This window comes from Oncorhynchus tshawytscha, linkage group LG19, assembly GCF_018296145.1.
Source record: "Oncorhynchus tshawytscha isolate Ot180627B linkage group LG19, Otsh_v2.0, whole genome shotgun sequence".
Lineage (NCBI taxonomy): Eukaryota > Metazoa > Chordata > Actinopteri > Salmoniformes > Salmonidae > Oncorhynchus > Oncorhynchus tshawytscha.
Genome location: NC_056447.1, coordinates 44,118,521 through 44,130,100, shown reverse-complemented (window position 1 = coordinate 44,130,100; position 11,580 = coordinate 44,118,521). Strand labels below are relative to the sequence as shown.

General features: G+C 45.4%; 1 protein-coding gene across 2 annotated transcripts in view; it reads left to right on the top strand.

Moving 5' to 3' along the window:
- The first annotated feature begins 474 nt into the window (after positions 1–474).
- Positions 475–11,580, top strand: part of LOC112251202 (AMP deaminase 3) — a 29,998-nt gene continuing 18,892 nt past the window's right edge. For both annotated transcript variants that reach the window (XM_024422035.2, XM_024422034.2), the window contains exon 1: positions 475–798. The gene's annotated coding sequence lies outside the window, so the exon portion shown is untranslated. The remainder of the gene's footprint in view (positions 799–11,580) is intronic.

The window sequence follows — 11,580 nt, the reverse complement described above, 5'->3', positions numbered from 1 at the left end:
TTTGACCCCCCCCCCTTTTGTTTTTATACTGCTGCTACTCGCTGTTTATTATCTATGCATAGTCACTTTGCACGTACCTACATCTACAAATTACCTCGACTAACCTGTACCTCTATATAGCCTCATTTCTGTTATTTTATTGTGTTACTTTTTATAAAACATTTACTTTAGTTTATTCTGTAAATATTTTCTTAATTCCATTTCTTGAACTGCATTGTCGGTTAAGAGCTAGTAAGTTAGCATTTCACAGTAAGGTTGTATTCGGCCCATGTGACAAATAGAATTTGATTCGACTGGATACCAAATTTCTGTAGACATGTATATGGGGCAGTGCAAAAACTCACAGAGATCAACATTAACATTGCACTATAAGTTCAGTCATGCATTGCACCCAGTTTCTCTCTAAAGATGTGCATGAGGAAGTTATGACCAATCAATTTGCGGTGTATAAATAGCTTCAGAACTGGTTCAAGAAAGACAAAAAAAAGAGAGAGAAAAAAAGCATATAAGGAAGTTGGCTTACGGACATTTAAACACTTTCCATCATACTCTCAGGAAAGTTAGGTTAAGTTGGGCTACATGTAGTTAAAAGTGTATCACTCTTATTGAAACATAACTTTTGTTATTTTACAGTTTCACTTCATGGTGCAATTATTTGCATAAACTTGTGATTTTCGTTTCCCAGCCGGCAGTGAAGGCATTAACTAGCTGTGTGCCTGCTCATTTCACTAGCACGCACACATCCATCTAAAGCAGCCGAAAGAGAGGTGTTCTCCACTGCTGAATAACACAGACCAGGTAAGAGCAGCTTCAAACCTAACACACACGCATATGAATGCATACACCTTTGTTTATGTAGTGTGCACACCTACTGTAACTACAGTATATTCAGAAAGTATTCATACCCCTTGACTTTGTGTGGTGTTACAGCCAGAATTTAAAATGGATTAAGTACAATTATAATAACAGAAGGTGAGACCCAGATGCAGATGGTTTGAGCTCTGATATTTATTATAGTCCAAGGGGTAGGCAAAAGGCAGGTCGGGGACAGGCAAGAGTTCATAACCAGGTCAGAGTCCAAAACAGTACAGGGCGGTAGGCAGGCTCTGGGTCAGTGGCAGGCAGAATGGTCAGGCAGCCAGGCACAGAGTCAGGATGGGCAAGGGTCAGAACCAGAAGGACGAGAAAAACAGAGACTGGGAAAAACAGGAGCTTGAAGCGGGCTGTCCATGCTCGGGCAACCATCAAACCTAACTGAACTGGAGATGTTTTGTAAGGAGGAATTGTCCAAAATACCTTCATCCAGAATCCAGACACTCATTAGAGGCTATGGGAAGTGTCTAAAGGGTGTTATTTTAGCAAAAGGAGGCTCTACTAAATATTGATGTGATTTTTCTATTGGGGTGCCCAAATTTATGCACCTGTCTAATTTTGTTTTGATGCATATTGCACATTTTCTGTTAATCCAATAAACCTCATTTCACTACTGAAATATTACTGTGTCCATCAGTTATTTGATAGATCAAAATGACATTTCTGTGGATCTGTTGGGGTGGTATGTGATTTGGAGTGGGTCCAGGGTGTCTTGAATGATGGTGTTGATGTGAGCCATGACCAGCCTTTCAACGCATTTCATGGCTACAGACGTGATTGTAATTTAGAGTTAGAGTTATTGAAGTGATTATGCATTGATAATAACAGAGGTTAGCAGCGGCGTAAAAGAGGGGTTGGGGGGGCTATGCAAATAGTCTGGGTAGCCATTTGAATAGATGTTCAGGAGTCTTAGGGCTTGGGGGTAGGAGCTGTTTAGAAGCCTTTTGGACCTAGACTTGGTGCACCGGTACCGCTTGCTGTGCAGTAGCAGAGAGAACAGTCTATGACTAGGGTGGCTGGAGTCTTTGACAATTTTTAGGGCCTTCCTCTGACACCGCCTGGTATAGAGGTCCTGGATGGCAGGAAGCTTGGCCCCAGTGATGTACTGGGCCATACGCACTACCCTCTGTAGTGCCTTGCGGTTGGAGGCCGAGCAGTTGCCATATCAGGCAGTGATGCAAACTGTAGAAGCTTTTGAGGATCTAAGGACTCATGCCAAATCTTTTCAGTCTCCTGAGAGGGAATAGGTTTTGTTGTGCCCTCTTTACGACTGTCTTGATGTGCTTGGACCATGTTAGTTTGTTGGTTATGTGGACATCAAGGAACTTGAAGCTCTCAACCTGCTCCACTACAGACCCGTCAATGAGAATGGGGGCGTGCTCGGTCCTCCTTTTCCTGTAGTCCACAATCATCTCCATTGTCTTGATCATGTTGAGGGAGAGGTTATTGTCCTAGCACCACACGGCCAGGTCTTTGACCTCCTCCCTATAGGCTGTCTCGTCGTTGTTGGTGACCAGGCCTACCACTGTTGTGTCATCGGCCAACTTATTAATGGTGTTGTAGTTGTGCCTGGCCATGCAGTCATGAGTGAACATGGAGTACAGGAGGGGACTGAGCACGTACCCCTGAGGGGCCCCCGTGTTGAGGATCAGCATGGCGGATGTGTTGTTATCGGCCTTACCACCAGGGTACGGCCTGTCAGGAAGTCCAGGATCCAGTTGCAGAGGGAGGTGTTTAGTCCCAGGGTCCTTAGCTTAGTGATGAGCTTTGAGGGCACTATGGTGTTGAACACTAAGCTGAAGTCAATTAATAATATTCTCACATCGATGTTCCTTTTGTCCGGCTGAGAAAGGGAAGTCTGGAGTGCAATAGAGATTGCATCATCTGTGGATCTGTTAGGTTGGTATGCAAATTGGAGTGGGTCAAGTGTTTCTGTGATAATGGTGTTGATGTGAGCCATGAACAGCATTTCAAAGCACTTCATGGCTACAGTGCTACGGGTCGGTAGTCATTTAGACAGGTTATCTTAGATTTCTTATAGGTTTGAGTTTTTGCTCAAGAGGATAGAGTTATGGTCAGATTTGCCAAATAGAGGGTGACAGAGAGCTTTGTATGCATCTCTGTGTGTGGAGTAAAAGTGATCTAGAGTTTTTTTCACCAATAGAGGCACAGGTGACATGCTGGTAGAAATTAGGTAAAACGGATTTCAGTTTTCCTACATTAAAGTCACCTGTCACTAGAAGCGCCGCCTCTGGCCAAGAATGTTCTTGTTTGCTTATGGCCCTAGAAAGCTTGTGAGTGTGGTCTTAGGTTAATAGACATCTATGAAAAATATAGATGAAAACTATCTTCAAATCAAATCAAATTTTATTTGTCACATACACATGGTTAGCAGATGTTAATGCGAGTGTAGCGAAATGCTTGTGCTTCTAGTTCCGACAATGCAGTAATAACCAACAAGTAATCTAACTAACAATTCCAAAACTACTGTCTTATACACAGTGTAAGGGGATAAGAATATGTACATAAGGATATATGAATGAGTGATGGTACAGAGCAGCATAGGCAAGATACAGTAGCTGATATCGAGTACAGTATATACATATGAGATGAGTATGTAAACAAAGTGGCATAGTTAAAGTGGCTAGTGATACATGTATTACATAAGGATGCAGTCGATGATATAGAGTACAGTATATACGTATGCATATGAGATGAATAATGTAGGGTAAGTAACATTATATAAGGTAGCATTGTTTATATATTTACATCATTTCCCATCAATTCCCATTATTAAAGTGGCTGGAGTTGAGTCAGTGTCATTGTCAGTGTGTTGGCAGCAGCCACTCAATGTTAGTGGTGGCTGTTTAACAGTCTGATGGCCTTGAGATAGAAGCTGTTTTTCAGTCTCTCGGTCCCAGCTTTGATGCACCTGTACTGACCTCGCCTTCTGGATGATCAAATCAAATCAAATCAAATGTATTTATATAGCCCTTCGTACATCAGCTGATATCTCAAAGTGCTGTACAGAAACCCAGCCTAAAACCCCAAACAGCAAGCAATGCAGGTGTAGAAGCATGGTGGCTAGGAAAAACTCCCTAGAAAGGCCAAAACCTAGGAAGAAACCTAGAGAGGAACCAGGCTATGTGGGGTGGCCAGTCCTCTTCTGGCTGTGCCGGGTGGAGATTATAACAGAACGTGGCCAAGATGTTCAAATGTTCATAAATGACCAGCATGGTCGAATAATAATAAGGCAGAACAGTTGAAACTGGAGCAGCAGCACAGTCAGGTGGAATTTGAAACTGGAGCAGCAGCATGGCCAGGTGGACTGGGGACAGCAAGGAGTCATCATGTCAGGTAGTCCTGGGGCATGGTCCTAGGGCTCAGGTCAGTTGAAACTGGAACAGCAGCATGGCCAGGTGGACTGGGGACAGCAAGGAGTCATCATGTCAGGTAGTCCTGGGGCATGGTCCTAGGGCTCAGGTCCTCCGAGAGAGAGAAAGAAAGAGAGAAGGAGAGAATTAGAGAACGCACACTTAGATTCACACAGGACACCGAATAGGACAGGAGAAGTACTCCAGATATAACAAACTGACCCCAGCTCCCCGACACATAAACTACTGCAGCATAAATACTGGAGGCTGAGACAGGAGGGGTCAGGAGACACTGTGGCCCCATCCGAGGACACCCCCGGACAGGGCCAAACAGGAAGGATATAACCCCACCCACTTTGCCAAAGCACAGCCCCCACACCACTAGAGGGATATCTTCAACCACCAACTTACCATCCTGAGACAAGGCTGAGTATAGCCCACAAAGATCTCCGCCACGGCACAACCCAAGGGGGGCGCCAACCCAGACAGGATGACCACAACAGTGAATCAACCCACTCAGGTGACGCACCCCCTCCAGGGACGGCATACAGTGACTCAGCCCCTGTAATAGGGTTAGAGGCAGAGAATCCCAGTGGAAAGAGGGGAACCGGCCAGGCAGAGACAGCAAGGGCGGTTCGTTGCTCCAGAGCCTTTCCGTTCACCTTCCCACTCCTGGGCCAGACTACACTCAATCATATGACCCACTGAAGAGATGAGTCTTCAGTAAAGACTTAAAGGTTGAGACCGAGTTTGCGTCTCTGACATGGGTAGGCAGACCGTTCCATAAAAATGGAGCTCTATAGGAGAAAGCCCTGCCTCCAGCTGTTTGCTTAGAAATTCTAGGGACAATTAGGAGGCCTGCGTCTTGTGACCGTAGCGTACGTGTAGGTATGTACGGCAGGACCAAATCAGAGAGATAGGTAGGAGCAAGCCCATGTAATGCTTTGTAGGTTAGCAGTAAAACCTTGAAATCAGCCCTTGCTTTGACAGGAAGCCAGTGTAGTGAGGCTAGCACTGGAGTAATATGATCAAATTTTTTGGTTCTAGTCAGGATTCTAGCAGCCGTATTTAGCACTAACTGAAGTTTATTTAGTGCTTTATCTGGGTAGCCGGAAAATAGAGCATTGCAGTAGTCTAACCTAGAAGTGACAAAAGCATGGATTAATTTTTCTGCATCATTTTTGGACAGAAAGTTTCTGATTTTTGCAATGTTACGTAGATGGAAAAAAGCTGTCCTCGAAATGGTCTTGATATGTTCTTCAAAAGAGAGATCAGGGTCCAGAGTAACGCCGAGGTCCTTCACAGTTTTATTTGAGACGACTGTACAACCATTAAGATTAATTGTCAGATTCAACAGAAGATCTCTTTGTTTCTTGGGACCTAGAACAAGCATCTCTGTTTTGTCCGAGTTTAATAGTAGAAAGTTTGCAGCCATCCACTTCCTTATGTCTGAAACACATGCTTCTAGCGAGGGCAATTTTGGGGCTTCACCATGTATCAAAAAGGAATTTCGGATTGTTCTTATTTTCCTCAATTAAGTTAGAAAAATAGGATGATCGAGCAGCAGTAAGGGCTCTTCGGTACTGCACGGTACCGTCCTTCCAAGCTAGTCGGAAGACTTCCAGTTTGGTGTGGCGCCATTTCCGTTCCAATTTTCTGGAAGCTTGCTTCAGAGCTCGGGTATTTTCTGTGTACCAGGGAGCTAGTTTCTTATGAGAAATGTTTTTAGTTTTTAGGGGTGCAACTGCATCTAGGGTATTGCGCAAGGTTAAATTGAGATCCTCCGTTAGATGGTTAACTGATTTTTGTCCTCTGGCGTCCTTGGGTAGGCAGAGGGAGTCTGGAAGGGCATCAAGGAATCTTTGTGTTGTCTGTGAATTTATAGCACGACTTTTGATGTTCCTTGGTTGGGGTCTGAGCAGATTATTTGTTGCAATTGCAAACGTAATAAAATGGTGGTCCGATAGTCCAGGATTATGAGGAAAAACATTAAGATCCACCACATTTATTCCATGGGACAAAACTAGGTCCAGCGTATGACTGTGACAGTGAGTGGGTCCAGAGACATGTTGTACAAAACCCACTGAGTCGATGATGGCTCCGAAAGCCTTTTGGAGTGGGTCTGTGGACTTTTCCATGTGAATATTAAAGTCACCAAAGACTAGAATATTATCTGCTATGACTACAAGGTCCGATAGGAATTCAGGGAACTCAGTGAGAAACGCTGTATATGGCCCAGGAGGCCTGTAAACAGTAGCTATAAAAAGTGATTGAGTAGGCTGCATAGATTTCATGACTAGAAGCTCAAAAGACGAAAACGTCGTCTTTTTTTTTTTTTTTGTAAATTGAAATTTGCTATCGTAAATGTTAGCAACCCCTCCGCCTTTGCGGGATGCACGGGGATATGGTCACTAGTGTAGCCAGGAGGTGAGGCCTCATTTAAAACAGTAAATTCATGAGGCTTAAGCCATGTTTCAGTCAGGCCAATCACATCAAGATTATGATCAGTGATTAGTTCATTGACTATAATTGCCTTTGAAGTAAGGGATCTAACATTAAGTAGCCCTATTTTGAGATGTGAGGTATCATGATCTCTTTCAGTAATGACAGGAATGGAGGTGGTCTTTATCCTAGTGAGATTGCTAAGGCGAACACCGCCATGTTTAGTTTTGCCCAACCTAGGTCGAGGCACAGACACGGTCTCAATGGTGATAGCTGAGCTGACTACACTGACTGTGCTAGTGGCAGACTCCACTATGCTGGCAGGCTGGCTAACAGCCTGCTGCCTGGCCTGCACCCTATTTCATTGTGAAGCTAGAGGAGTTAGAGCCCTGTCTATGTTGGTAGATAAGATGAGAGCACCCCTCCAGCTAGGATGGAGTCCGTCACTCCTCAGCAGGTCAGGCTTGGTCCTGTTTGTGGGTGAGTCCCAGAAAGAGGGCCAATTATCTACAAATTCTATCTTTTGGGAGGGGCAGAAAACAGTTTTCAACCAGCGATTGAGTTGTGAGACTCTGCTGTAGAGCTCATCACTCCCCCTAACTGGGAGGGGGCCAGAGACAATTACTCGATGCCGACACATCTTTCTAGCTGATATGCACGCAGAAGCTATGTTGCACTTGGTGATCTCTGACTGTTTCATCCTAACATCGTTGGTGCCGACGTGGATAACAATATCTCTATACTCTCTACACTCGCCAGTTTTAGCTTAAGCCAGCACCATCTTCAGATTAGCCTTAACGTCGGTAGCCCTGCCCCCGGGATGATAGCGGGGTGAACAGGCAGTGGCTCGGGTGGTTGATGTCCTTGATGATCTTTATGGCCTTCCTGTAACATCGGGTGGTGTAGGTGTCCTGGAGGGCAGGTAGTTTGCCCCCGGTGATGCGTTGTGCAGACCTCACTACCCTCTGGAGAGCCTTACGGTTGAGGGCGGAGCAGTTGCCGTACCAGGCGGTGATACAGCCCGCCAGGATGCTCTCGATTGTGCATCTGTAGAAGTTTGTGAGTGCTTTTGGTGACAAGCCGAATTTCTTCAGCCTCCTGAGGTTGAAGAGGCGCTGCTGCGCCTTCTTCACGATGCTGTCTGTGTGAGTGGACCAATTCAGTTTGTCTGTGATGTGTATGCCGAGGAACTTAAAACTTGCTACCCTCTCCACTACTGTTCCATCGATGTGGATAGGGGGTGTTCCCTCTGCTGTTTCCTGAAGTCCACAATCATCTCCTTAGTTTTGTTGACGTTGAGTGTGAGGTTATTTTCCTGACACCACACTCCGAGGGCCCTCACCTCCTCCCTGTAGGCCGTCTCGTCGTTGTTGGTAATCAAGCCTACCACTGTTGTGTCGTCCGCAAACTTGATGATTGAGTTGGAGGCGTGCGTGGCCACGCAGTCGTGGGTGAACAGGGAGTACAGGAGAGGGCTCAGAACGCACCCTTGTGGGGCCCCAGTGTTGAGGATCAGCGGGGAGGAGATGTTGTTGCCTACCCTCACCACCTGGGGGCGGCCCGTCAGGAAGTCCAGTACCCAGTTGCACAGGGCGGGGTCGAGACCCAGGGTCTCGAGCTTGATGACGAGCTTGGAGGGTACTATGGTGTTGAATGCCGAGCTGTAGTCGATGAACAGCATTCTCACATAGGTATTCCTCTTGTCCAGATGGGTTAGGGCAGTGTGCAGTGTGGTTGAGATTGCATCGTCTGTGGACCTATTTGGGCGGTAAGCAAATTGGAGTGGGTCTAGGGTGTCAGGTAGGGTGGAGGTGATATGGTCCTTGACTAGTCTCTCAAAGCACTTCATGATGATGGATGTGAGTGCTACGGGTCGGTAGTCGTTTAGCTCAGTTACCTTAGCTTTCTTGGGAACAGGAACAATGGTGGCCCTCTTGAAGCATGTGGGAACAGCAGACTGGTATAGGGATTGATTGAATATGTCCGTAAACACACCGGCCAGCTGGTCTGCGCATGCTCTGAGGGCGCGGCTGGGGATGCCGTCTGGGCCTGCAGCTTTGCGAGGGTTAACACGTTTAAATGTCTTACTCACCTCGGCTGCAGTGAAGGAGAGACCGCATGTTTTCATTGCAGGCCGTGTCAGTGGCACTGTATTGTCCTCAAAGCGGGCAAAAAAGTTATTTAGTCTGCCTGGGAGCAAGACATCCTGGGCCGTGACTGGGCTGGATTTCTTCCTGTAGTCCGTGATTGACTGTAGACCCTGCCACATGCCTCTTGTGTCTGAGCCGTTGAATTGAGATTCTACTTTGTCTCTGTACTGACGCTTAGCTTGTTTGATAGCCTTGCGGAGGGAATAGCTGCACTGTTTGTATTCAGTCATGTTACCAGACACCTTGCCCTGATTAAAAGCAGTGGTTCGCGCTTTCAGTTTCACACGAATGCTGCCATCAATCCACGGTTTCTGGTTAGGGAATGTTTTAATCGTTGCTATGGGAACAACATCTTCAACGCACGTTCTAATGAACTCGCACACCGAATCAGCGTATTCGTCAATGTTGTTATCTGACGCAATACGAAACATCTCCCAGTCCACGTGATGGAAGCAGTCTTGGAGTGTGGAGTCAGCTTGGTCGGACCAGCGTTGGACAGACCTCAGCGTGGGAGCCTCTTGTTTTAGTTTCTGTCTGTAGGCAGGGATCAACAAAATGGAGTCGTGGTCAGCTTTTCCGAAAGGGGGGCGGGGCAGGGCCTTATATGCGTTGCGGAAGTTAGAGTAACAATGATCCAAGGTCTTTCCACCCCTGGTTGCGCAATCGATATGCTGATAAAATTTAGGGAGTCTTGTTTTCAGATTAGCCTTGTTAAAATCCCCAGCTACAATGAATGCAGCCTCCGGATAAATCGTTTCCAGTTTGCAGAGAGTTAAATAAAGTTCGTTCAGAGCCATCGATGTGTCTGCTTGGGGGGGATATATACGGCTGTGATTATAATCGAAGAGAATTCTCTTGGTAGATAATGCGGTCTACATTTGATTGTGAGGAATTCTAAATCAGGTGAACAGAAGGATTTGAGTTCCTGTATGTTTCTTTCATCACACCATGTCACGTTAGTCATAAGGCATACACCCCGCCCCTCTTCTTACCAGAAAGATGTTTGTTTCTGTCGGCGCGATGCGTGGAGAAACCCGTTGGCTGCACCGCCTCGGATAGCGTCTCTCCAGTGAGCCATGTTTCCGTGAAGCAGAGAACGTTACAGTCTCTGATGTCCCTCTGGAATGCTACCCTTGCTCGGATTTCATCAACCTTGTTGTCAAGAGACTGGACATTGGCAAGAAGAATGCTAGGGAGTGGTGCACGGTGTGCCCGTCTCCGGAGTCTGACCAGAAGACCGCCTCGTTTCCCTCTTTTTCGGAGTCGTTTTTTTGGGTCGCTGCATGGAATCCACTCCGTTGTCCTGTTTGTAAGGCAGAACACAGGATCCGCGTCGCGAAAAACATATTCTTGGTCGTACTGATGGTGAGTTGACGCTGATCTTATAATCAGTAGTTCTTCTCGACTGTATGTAATGAAACCTAAGATGACCTGGGGTACTAATGTAAGAAATAACACATAAAAAAACAAAAAACTGCATAGTTTCCTAGGAACGCGAAGCGAGGCGGCCATCTCTGTCGGCGCCGGAAGTAGTAATCTAGTAGTATCTTGGTAAATAGTGTGGTCTACAGCTTCTCATGATGTATTCTAACTCAGGCGAGCAGAACTTTGAGACTTCCTTAATATTAGAGATTGCATATGAGTTGTTCTTAACAAGGTGATACACAGAGATACACACTATTTGTCTCCCAGTGTTTGTTGGAAAGCAGACTGAACCAGGTTTTCCTCTAGGGTTTTACCCGTGCTTGGGTCTATTCCATTTCTCTTTATCCTAGAAAACTCCCTAGTGCTTGCCGATGACAAGCATACCCATAACATGATACAGCCACCACCATGCTTGAAAATATGAAGAATGGTACTCAGTGATGTGTTGTTTTGTATTCAGGACGTAAAGTTAAATTCTTTGCAAAATGTTTTGCAGTTTTACTTTAGTGCCTTATTGCAAACCGGATGCATGTTTTGGAATATTTGTATTCTGTACAGGCTTCCATATTTTCAGACGGTCAATTAGGTTAGTATTGTGAAGTAACTACAATGTTGTTGATCCATCCTCAGTTTTCTCCTATCACAGCCATTAAACTGTAACTAATTTAAAGTCACCATTGGCCTCGTGGTGAAATCCCTGAGCAATTTCCTTCCTCTCCAGCAACTGAGTTAGGAAGGACGCCTGTATCTTTGAGTGAATGGGTGTATTGATACGCCATCTATATTGTAATTCATAACTTCACCATGCTCAAAAGGATATTCAGTGTCTGCTTTTTTTTTACCCATCTATCAATAGGTGTCCTTCTTTGTGAGGCATTGGAAAACCTCCATGGTCTTTGTGGTTATATCTGTGTTCGAAATTCATTGCTCGACTGAGGGACCTTACAGATAATTGTATGTGTGGGGTACAGAGATGAGGTAGCCATTAAAAAATCATGATAAACACTATTATGCACACAGAGTGAGTCCGTGCAACTTATTTTGTGACTTGTTAAACCTCTATGGGATCGGTGTCCCTATACCGGGACTGTTGTTGCTAACGTGCACTAATGTGACTAGAATGACGTTGTAAGTGACAGCCAACAGGACATATGCGTGTCTTATATGTGCAGAAAGCTTAAATTCTTGTTAATCTAACTGCACTGTCCAATTTACAGTAGCTATTACAGTAAAAAATACCACTGTTTGAGGAGAGTGCACAACAACAAAACACTTTTATCTCGGCAACTGGTTAGTTACATTCACCTCTGAAGGTA